The sequence below is a fragment of the Equus quagga genome, chromosome 16, assembly GCF_021613505.1.
Source record: "Equus quagga isolate Etosha38 chromosome 16, UCLA_HA_Equagga_1.0, whole genome shotgun sequence".
Lineage (NCBI taxonomy): Eukaryota > Metazoa > Chordata > Mammalia > Perissodactyla > Equidae > Equus > Equus quagga.
Window position 1 is genome coordinate 13896231 of NC_060282.1, and position 10102 is coordinate 13906332.

Consider the following 10102-nt stretch of genomic DNA (forward strand, 5'->3'; position numbering starts at 1 on the left):
AAGATATGCATTCCCTCGGGCTAAGGCAAGATATAGCTTCAAATTAAGTACTGTTTCTAGGCACATCAGATTTATTCATTTCATTCACACAGTGATTTACACCTATTTTTATCTGAAACATCCATTGTTCCCCAGAAAGTGAGGAGGAGAAATGTACTACAGAAGCTGTGGAGCTGAGGGAGAGGAGCATGCCACAGATTGTTAAATTCAAAAGTGTATTTTAAAGTAAAAAGCCAAAGCATTTTTTTTCTTCTTTGGTTTTAAGCCTTCATGCTTATATGTCTTTAGGTAAATTTTCAGTCCTTTCTGTCTTGAGATTAATGACCAAACCCAAGGTAAGTAACTAGTGTTCATCAAAAAAGCTATTTCCCTTCATCTTAATTTCCTTTTCCTTCTGTTTCGGATATTCTGCTTTCTTGTGGCTGCCATTTTGTGACTTCTGAAAATGGTATGTAAAGAGAGTTGATGAATGGAGAGAAATCTGAGGGGAGGAGGGACTCGGAGTCAGTCCCTTGAATTGTTGCCCTTCTTCCCTCTTGACTGGGCAGAACACTTGATGAAGATCCACGTGGCAGAAATTCTTGTCCTCAGTCTGGTAATGAATTGTCTAGACTCCATTTGCTCATCTGAGAAGTGGGGCTGACAATAACAACAGCTAACTTTTGGAACACGTTACTCTATACTCTATCTCAGGGGCCAGCAACTATGGGTCATGGACCAAATCCAGCATGCCACCTGCTTTTGTATGGCCAGAGAGCTAACAGAGGTTTTTACCTTTTTAAATGATTGGGGGAGGGGGGGTGGGATCAAAACAATCACGATGTTTTATGACATGTGAAAATGATATGAAATCAAATTTCAGTGTCTGTAAACAAAACTTTATTGGAATACAGCCACAATCATTCATTTACCTCTTGTCTACAATGCTTTCCCCTGTGTCTTAGTCCACTCGGGCTGCTACAACAAAATACCATAAACTGGGGGGCTTAAATAACAGACATTTATGTCTCACACTTCTGGAGCCTGGGATGTCCAAGATCAAGGTGTTGGCAGATCCAGCGTCTGCTGAGAACACGCTTCCAGGTTCACAGACAGCTATCTTCTCCCCTGACTTTGCATGGTGAAGAGCAGAGAGAGATCTAGTCTCTTTCTCTTCTTATATAGACACTAATCCCATCCTGGGGGCTCCACCCTCACAATCTCATCTAAACCGAATTACCTCCTAAAGGCCCCATCTCTTAATACCATCACATTGGGCGTTAGGGTTTCAACATACAGATTTTCGGGGTCACAAATATACAGTGGATAACCTACTGCAATGGCAGAGTTAAGTAGCTACAACAGAGACCACATGGCCTGCAAAGCCTGACATAGTTACTCTCTGCCCCTTTACAGAAAAAGTTTGCTGTTCCCTGCTCTATGCTTTCAACAACCCAATGAGTGTGTTCCTCCCTGTTTTCCTGCTTTACAAGTGAGGAGACTGGGGCACAGAGAGTAAATTTCTCTAGTTAATTATCACACAGCTAAGCAGTGGATTCAGGATCCACACCACCCAGACAGTCAGGCTCCAACAGGTGCACATTCCTACTCTATATAATGCTGTCTTCCTATTAACCTGCGTCACTCCTCAAAGCCATCATTCAAAACCCAGCTGAAGTCCCATTGCCTCTGAGAAGTCTCTCTCCATTATTCCAGCTTCTATTATTCTGTTTCTCCCACCAAATTTCCATATCCCTTAGCATCAGTTCCATTTTTGTTGGCTCTTTGTCATGCACTGCCGTGGTGGCTTGTTTACTTGTGCTCCTCTCCAAGGAGAACGGGAAGCCTGTTGAGAGCAGGTGATGTGCCTTGATTCTTATGCCGCATCATTAGCCCAGCGCCTGACTCAAGGCAGGAGCTCAGAAAGTGTGAGTTGATTGAACCACTGTGACTTCACAGGTGAGTGTGACTCTTCTCCCCTCAACTGTAGTAAACTCACGTATGATTGGGATGAAAACCTCCACTTCCTGTGTTTCTCCCCACAGGGAAGAGAACAATGCTAGCTCCCAATGGCCCATTATTAGAGACTTCCCACGTTGACTGATTGAATGAAAATAAAGGCGTTATAACCTTCCTTTATTGACAAAGGTGTTTGACCCAACCCACTGAGGGGGACTGCCTGCTTTGGGGCTATTCAGATATGCCATTTCAGAATGCTGTTTCTCAGCTCATCCTTCCTGTTGCTAGCTTGGTCATCCCACTTCTCTCTTCAAGTACCTTTATTGACTCACCATTATCTGCAGAATCAAATCCAATTTCCTCAGGTTGGTATTCAGAATCTTCACATGTTTGATCCCAAGGCAACTTTCCAGCTACATCTTCACCTTTGTTTTCCCACATCCTAGACTCCTCAGCCTTCCCCAAACAACTATCCTCATCCTATGACCATGGCTTTGACCATGCTGTTCCCAATCCCCTATCTCCATCCATCAATATCTTTGAATACCTAATGCCATGTTGAAATGCCACCTCTTTGAAAACAGGGAAGATGCCTCAGTCATCTCCACTTGTCATACGGTGCTTAACCCATAGCTGCATACAGCAAGTGCTCAATATTGGCTTGCTGTTGCTATATTCCAATTCTTTATCCATCTGGATTCTTTGTGACTATAGAGGTAAAGCCACCACAAGAGGGCAGAGAACAAAAGTTTATGTGTCTTCATTCCTGAGGCTTATTTACTCATTCATCCAGCATTTATTAAGCACCTACAGTGTGCCAGGCACTGTGCTACGAACGTCACATTTATTACCACTCTATCATTCACATTTCAGTGCAGTAGACACTATTATTAGCTTCATTAGACAAGAAGGGAAACCTAGGCTCAGAGAGGTGATGCAATGTGCCCAAGGTCACACAGCCGTTTTGTGTCTGCTCATAGAACAAAACTTATAGTCTTTCCATTATGTGTCATCACCTTAAGACAAAGACCCTAACACCAGGGAGCTCACAGACTTGGAGGGGATTTGAGTTTTACAGCTTGTTCATTAATAACCATTTATTCCACAAATAGTGCACTAGGCATCAGGATCACGGCTGTGAATGGCAGGCAGGCTTCCTGACATCTCGGACGTTACGTTAAATGGGAGACGTGCCATAAACAAATCAACCGAATAATTACAGACTTCGAGAAGCGCCATGATGAAAATAGATGGAGTGATGTGATTGAGAGCACCTGGGAGAGGCCACCATTAGGTGTCGAGTTAGAGCAGCGCTCTTTGAGGAACAGACATTAAACTGAGACATGAAGGATGAGAGGGAGACAGCCGTAATGAGCCAGGAGGAGAGCTTTCCAAGCAGAGGGAACAGCTAGTCCAAGGCCCCTGAGATATGCAGCAGAGGGGGCTTATTCACAAAACAGAAAGGAGGCCAGTGCAACTGAGCAAGAGAGATGGGCATGATGGAAAGTGAAGCTGGAGGGCCGGAAAACCGCTATGTGATTCCACGTTGCCTTGTCGAAAGAAGCAGTCTATCTGACACAAACGTAAGCACTTTGTGAATTACAAATTCCCTGCAAAGGTAGCTGATTAGTACAGTTCTAAAAATTCACTTCCTGATATGTTTTGCTATTCATCACTTTAGACTTTAGAAAGGTAACATAGTGCATATAGTGAAATTATGAAATACCCCAGCAGGGACTAGAGAGTACCCTATAATCAAACACGTTAGTATTTCCGCCATGAAGCATGTGAATAACCACACTAAATGGGATAAATAAAGGGTCCAGACAGCTTCATGTCAGTTCAGGGCAGGTGTTGCTGCCAAATAAGTTTTCACAGGTATTTAGGGACCCTGGCACCTTCATTCAGTGATTCTGCCATCTTCAAGGGCCTCGGAGTTTCACTGGACCCTCTTCATCCAACTAGCAGGCAAGGAGTGGGAGAGAACACGACAATTTCCTGGCGGGGACTGGCAGATCTGGAAGTGACATTCACCATTTCTGCCTACTTGCTATTGGCTGTAGCTTCTGTTACATGACAACATCTAACTCTAAAGGAGGCAGGAAATTCCATCCAGTCACATATTCATAAGGCAGAGGAAGAGGTTTGAGGAGCATCTGGCTAGTCTCTGCCACAATCCCCATCAACACGACTTATTTTTCAATGGGAAGAGTAACCTATATTCTGTTGAAAGAACCCAACTGCTGTTCAAACATCTTATAAACAACTATTTTCGGTGACTCTAGAATGCCCAATCCTAGGCCCTCGGTGAACACCCACACAGTACCTCATTATAAGGACAGGTTTCAAGAATCCTGTATGTCCAGCAAACCCCACAGACACTTCCAATGCCTCCTTTTCATATTCTGTGAATTGCCTCCTTTAGAATTTTTCCCCTCCATTTTGTATCTCTTTGGATGTCCTGCTTCTTGTCCAAACTCTTTGGATAACTGGGTCCATTCTGGTCTGACTTCAAGGCAGGGAAGCAAACTGACCTCAATGAGCTTTCCCATGCAAAGGAATGATGGAGGTGTAAAGAGGGGAAAACATAAGAAGCCCAAGAAAGTAAATCAAAACTCATTGAGAAGGTAAGACAAAGAAAGTTCATGGGGCTTATTCACATACAGATTTTTTTTGTTATCAAATGAGGAACTCAACAAACCTGGGTGGGGTTTTCAACATGATTGGTCTAGCTGAAACAGAGAAGGAACTGAAAGTCAAAAAGGGAAAGGAACGTTGATTTGGGGTGCAAAACTTATATCATCACAAATGTCCTGGTTTTTTTTTTAAACTCCTTAAGATCTGTGTTTCAAAGAGAAAACCTCTAACAGTTTGGTGGGTGGCCATAAAAATGTATTGCTCAGGTCTCCTGTGATGGGAAGCATAGTTGACTGCACACCCCAGCTGCTACATCCACTACCGTATTCATGCCAAGGCCACACCTACCCCAGGCTGCCCCCTGCCAGTGACTAAGCATGGCAAGGGTACTAGTCCAGGCCCATCTCTGGGACACAGAACTGGTCTCGTGGGCAATTTTACCCGAAGGACTCCCACTGGCCTAGTCAAATACTAGACTTTAGAAATTCACTCCAATCTGAGGCTATTTCTACCCAATTCTCCTTCCTTCCTCCTCTCCTTTCACAGGTGTGAGACCTGCATCAGATTCTGAAGGCTCTCCCTGCCTCCTCCTACTTCCTCCTTCTTTTTTCTTCACAGGTGTTTCCTCCAATAAATCTCTTGAGCACCCAATCCTGTCTTATTGTGTGCTTTTCAGAGAACCCAAGCTTCCACGTTAGTCCATTCAGACATCCAGGTGATCAAGTCAGAGGTGTTTGTTTATATCTCCTCTTCAATTTAGCTTGAATTTTATTTAGAGAGTTGGAAAGAACTGATCACAGGACAATCCTTCTCATAGTCCTTGACCCAAGGAATTTCTGAGGCCAAAAAGAACTCTCCTCTTGGACAACAGCGAGTAACCGTAGTAATAATTATCACAGCAAAATCATTTCATCTTTTACTCTGCACTAACCAGCCAAATGAGAGGGATATTTAAATGCTCACTTTAGAGATCAGGGGTCCCAGAATGGTGAGGAGACTTACCCGAAGTGATGATGTGTTAGTGGACAGACATGGTAGAGGCCAGCATTGCCCAGCTCCGGGTCTTCCCTGTTCTCCACGCTGCCACGTTACATACTCCATGTCTTACAGCCACTGCAGGACAGAATCAATTCAGGCAACCTGAAGTGACTATTTTGGGTGACACAATCAGTCAATGCAACCCAAAGAAACTCATTTCTGCAAAACAAATGGACAGCAATTCCATGGGTATTTTTTAACTACTCTGAATTGACTGGTCAGAGACATTTTCAGAAAGCTGAAAGGCCCCATCAGGTTCTGAATAGAATCGCAGTGCCCAGCACCATGCCAAGAATACAAACAGTGCCTCATAACTGTTGGCTGACCATTATTGGATGGACTGACCTTGGAGTTTCCCACATGGCATAATCTACTTTTCAAAGTTGACAATTACAGCTGTCTTTGTAACATGTGCTCATTTCAATGGCAAACTGAAGACTAGAGCATGATGGCAAAAGCAATTCCAGATAACATTTATTGCATCCTTACATTGTTGCAGACACTATGCCAGAACCACCCTCAATTATTGCCCCATTTGGCAGATAAGAAAATTGAGGTGTGGAGATATTAAGCAACTTGCCTAGTGTGTCACAGCTAATAAGTGATAGAGATCAGATTCAACCCAGATTAGACAACCACTCTGTCATTCTATCTCGTTCCCAGGGATACTCCAGAACCGAGCATAAAAGTCCCCATTTTGACCCAACAATGGGGGTAAACAAGACTGAAATCATGAATAATCCAGGATAATCACTTGTGTAAAGAAATATTTTCCAGTGCTCCATTCAAAGTACGTTAACAAAGTGATCCCCAGGAAGGGTGGTTAGATCTTCTGAGCTATGACCTAAGTGGAAGAGGTTTGTAATTATTCCATTAAATGCTTGATAACGAGGGCTTCCAAGGTGCTTATTGCATTTCAAACCATTTCTCTTTAATATTTTCTGCAGATCCCTGTTACGTTGTTGACATTCTAATAGAGGAGCTTGAAAAGCCAGAGGAAACTGCCCAGAGAGAGAATTCAAGGGAACAAGCCATGAGAAGGAGAGACATGACAAAGGAGGTATAGCATACCCCACCTACTCAATGACCATGCCCCCTCTTTCCTTGTTTCAAGCCTCCGTGGAAGAATCATGATTCTTCTCAGCCAATCATGGTTCCCACACTCTCTTTACCAATGATTGGTTTAGGTTAGACATGTGACACACTTCCCGTCAAGGGCACATAAGAAGTTTACAAGGTGACTTCTTGGAAAGATTTCCCTCCTCAATACAAAGGAAGTACATAAGGAGGAGACCCTTTTTGCTGAGCTCCCTTCCATCTCATCTGGAATGATGTCCTCAGAGGACATGATGCTTGGAGTGGAGGCAGCCACATTGCAACCATGAGGACAGTCACTGCCAAAACTCTAAGGATGAAAGAACAGAAAGATGTACAAAGCATGGGTCTTTGATATCACATCCAAAAGTGACACGCATCAGAACGCAGCAAGCATATGATCAGCTCAGGCAGGCTTAATCCTTGTTAGGTTTTGTGGAGCATCATGTTTTATTAATAATTACAGTAAAGAAAGATGAAAACCTACAGCATCCATTTATTCTAGCTCTATTTTGTACCCAGCAATGGGCAAGATGCTTTTCACAATATCTTTCTCCATCAGCACAAGAGAGGCAAGCTGATGCTCACAGGGGTAAAATGAGGCAGCCACCTCATACTTACCCAAATCAGCTGCAATTTTTTAATCCCCAGCATCCTTTCCCTCTTCTTCTGTTAACAGCACCTAAATTTTCCTATAGGAAATGGAAACACATTCCATGTGGTTCTGGATGAACCATCAACCATGGTGTCCTGGCCCCCCTCCCACATACCTAACAGATAGTAAGGCCTAAAGAACTAATAATGTTTTCTCTAAAACACATTTGTCTTCTCTTCTTGACCCGATTATACTTATTTTTAAAAATCTGCTGTCCTAGGGGGCTGGCCCCGTGGCCGAGTGGTTAAGTTTGCTCACTCCGCTGCAGGCGGCCCAGTGTTTCATTGGTTCGAATCCTGGGCACGGACATGGCACTGCTCATCAAACCACACTGAGGCGGCGTCCCACATGCCACAACTAGAAGGACCCACAGTGAAGAATATACAACTATGTACTGGGGGGCTTTGGGGAGAAAAAGGAAAAAAATAAAAATCTTTAAAAATCTGCTGTCCTCCCAACTTGGCAAAATTAAAAAAAAAAAAAAGACCCTCTCTTTAATGTCTTTTCCAGGAAACCGCTTATTCTAGATAGATTTACCATATAACTAAGATTCTACCTGGGAGACAGTAAAGTTCTAGTGAATTTGCACCAGTTACAAGTTTTCGCACCACAGACTGACTCTGGAGGTATGTGGAGAAGGTGTGCCATTACCAGGAAACAAGGAGTCAGAGGGAAAATATGTGGAGGGCTCTCACCACTCACACTTGTTAGAGACATATCATAAACAAACACAAATTCTGAGGACACAGATTTCCCTGTGAGTACACTGTCACTGTCAGGAAAATACTGCTCATCTTTAACACTGGAAAGAAACGAAGGGATAAGCTTTGCCTAGAAAGTTCAAGAACACATGCGCTCTGTTGACGTGACTTAGCACAACCTTTTAGATTCACGCTGCTCAGACCATATAGTACAGGGGCCTGCAAACGATGACCTGAGGGCCAAATCTGGCCCGTCATCTGCTTTTGTAAATAAAGTTTTATTGGAACACAGCCATGCCTGTTTGTTCACATACTGTCAATGGCTGTTTTCATGCTGCGGAGGCAGAGTTGAGTCTTTGTGATAGAGATCATTTGTCCCACAAAGCCTAAAATGTTTACTATTTGGTCCTTTACAGGGAAAGATTGCTGGCCACTGGTCTAGTATAATAATATCACCAATTATTATGTTATTAAACATCTACTTTTATCACAACATTTAGGTCTCAGTACCTTTGAAGTAGGTACTCAACTCCATTTTTCCAAAAAGGAAGAAAAGTGAAGCTTAGAGGCTTTTAATAACTTGCCAAAGGCAGCACAGACCAAGCAAGGATTCAAGCCCAGACATGGGCATTCATTTATGAACATTTATTGACCAACCGCTAAGTGCTGAGCACGCGCCAAGTGCAGGAACACAGTGCGAAACAACACGGTACAATCTTTGCCTCTTGGAGCTCACGGTGGATGGAGAGAGATCGTTGTCAAACAGATAATCACACAAATGTATATGTTATATATGATTACCAAGCTGTGAGAGAAAAGGATAGAGCGCTAGAGAGAGAAAAAACAGGGGTCAAGTTTAGGTGCGAAGGGGGAGCCTTTAGGCTGGCTTCCCAAGACAGCAAGCCTGCAGTAAAGCTTCCTTGGTAAGGCTTCATTGGGAGGCGCGGTCTAGGACAGCAAGAGAAAAGGAACAGGAGAATGAGGAAGGGGTGGGGGAAAGCGGACATGGGCGGCATTTACCAAGGTGGCACCTGCCTTGTAGGAAAATACAGCTACTGGCTCAGACAAATGGGCCATCAGAGCATCTGTGACTTGGGGACTCCATCCAGGAGGGAGAGTGAAAGATCTATCTGCTGGCTCCTTCCATTTCCTGTTCCCTGAGGAGGGCTGACACCACCTGAAGAGTTAGGAGGCCAGGTGACTGCAGGAGGTTGGGCTCTCCATCAAGCATATTCAACATAGCACAGAAGGTCAGATGAGGCTGAGAAAACCACAGAGTGGTCAGTCAGGAGCCAAGGTCAGGGAATCTCTCTGGGGAAGTGACATTTCTGCTGAAACTAGAGAAATGAAGTGAATGAATGGGAAAAAATGTTACTTAGGCTGAGAGGAAAGGAAGTGCAAAGGCCCTGAGGCAGGAGTTGGCATATTAGAGAAACTGAAAAAGACTTGAGGCCCAGGAGTTATACGCCACAGGTCTATAGCCCTGCTCCACCATTTACCAGCTGTGTGAACTGGGGAAGTTTATGACCCTCTCTCAGCTTCCTTTCCTCACCCATAAAATGGAAATCATAATTGTTTCTACCGCACACAGTGGTCATAAGGATTAAACCTCATTCATTTAAGCAATTAACACAGTGTTTGGCCCATAAAAGGCAAAAAAATAATGTTGGCTATTATTTTATTATTATTATTACTACTATTGTTACTACTTACTCTGACCTATTGCATTAAAATAGCTGCAGAAGGGCCCTGGAGTTAGCACGGTTAGAACATCCTCACAATAATTTACATTACTGTTCAGCACTTTCTGTAAAAGGATCATGCATTCACACCCTTGCCACACCTCCCTCTAGGGCCAGTAAATTTCCCTATTGCCAGGCCTGACCCGGCGAACTGCTCTGGCCATAGGCCTATGGGAGCCACATCCCTGCAGGAGTTGAAGGTGACCGCACAGCTGAGCTGGCCTCCCCCACTCAGGTCTTCGGCCAGAAGAACAGCACATTGCACACAGGCTGCACTGAACGCAGTCACAGACCGA

The 10102-nt window shown here is 43.9% G+C and overlaps 1 long non-coding RNA gene across 4 annotated transcripts in view; it reads right to left on the minus strand.

Moving 5' to 3' along the window:
* Positions 1-10102, minus strand: part of LOC124228242 (uncharacterized) — a 98113-nt gene that overhangs the window by 40408 nt on the left and 47603 nt on the right. For 3 of the 4 annotated variants that reach the window (XR_006885668.1, XR_006885666.1, XR_006885667.1), the window contains exons 2-3: positions 7330-7400; positions 5578-5688 (exon numbers count right to left, since the gene is read on the minus strand). This is a non-coding gene — a long non-coding RNA (uncharacterized LOC124228242). The remainder of the gene's footprint in view (positions 1-5577; positions 5689-7329; positions 7401-10102) is intronic. The other variant, XR_006885669.1, reaches the window with a different exon arrangement.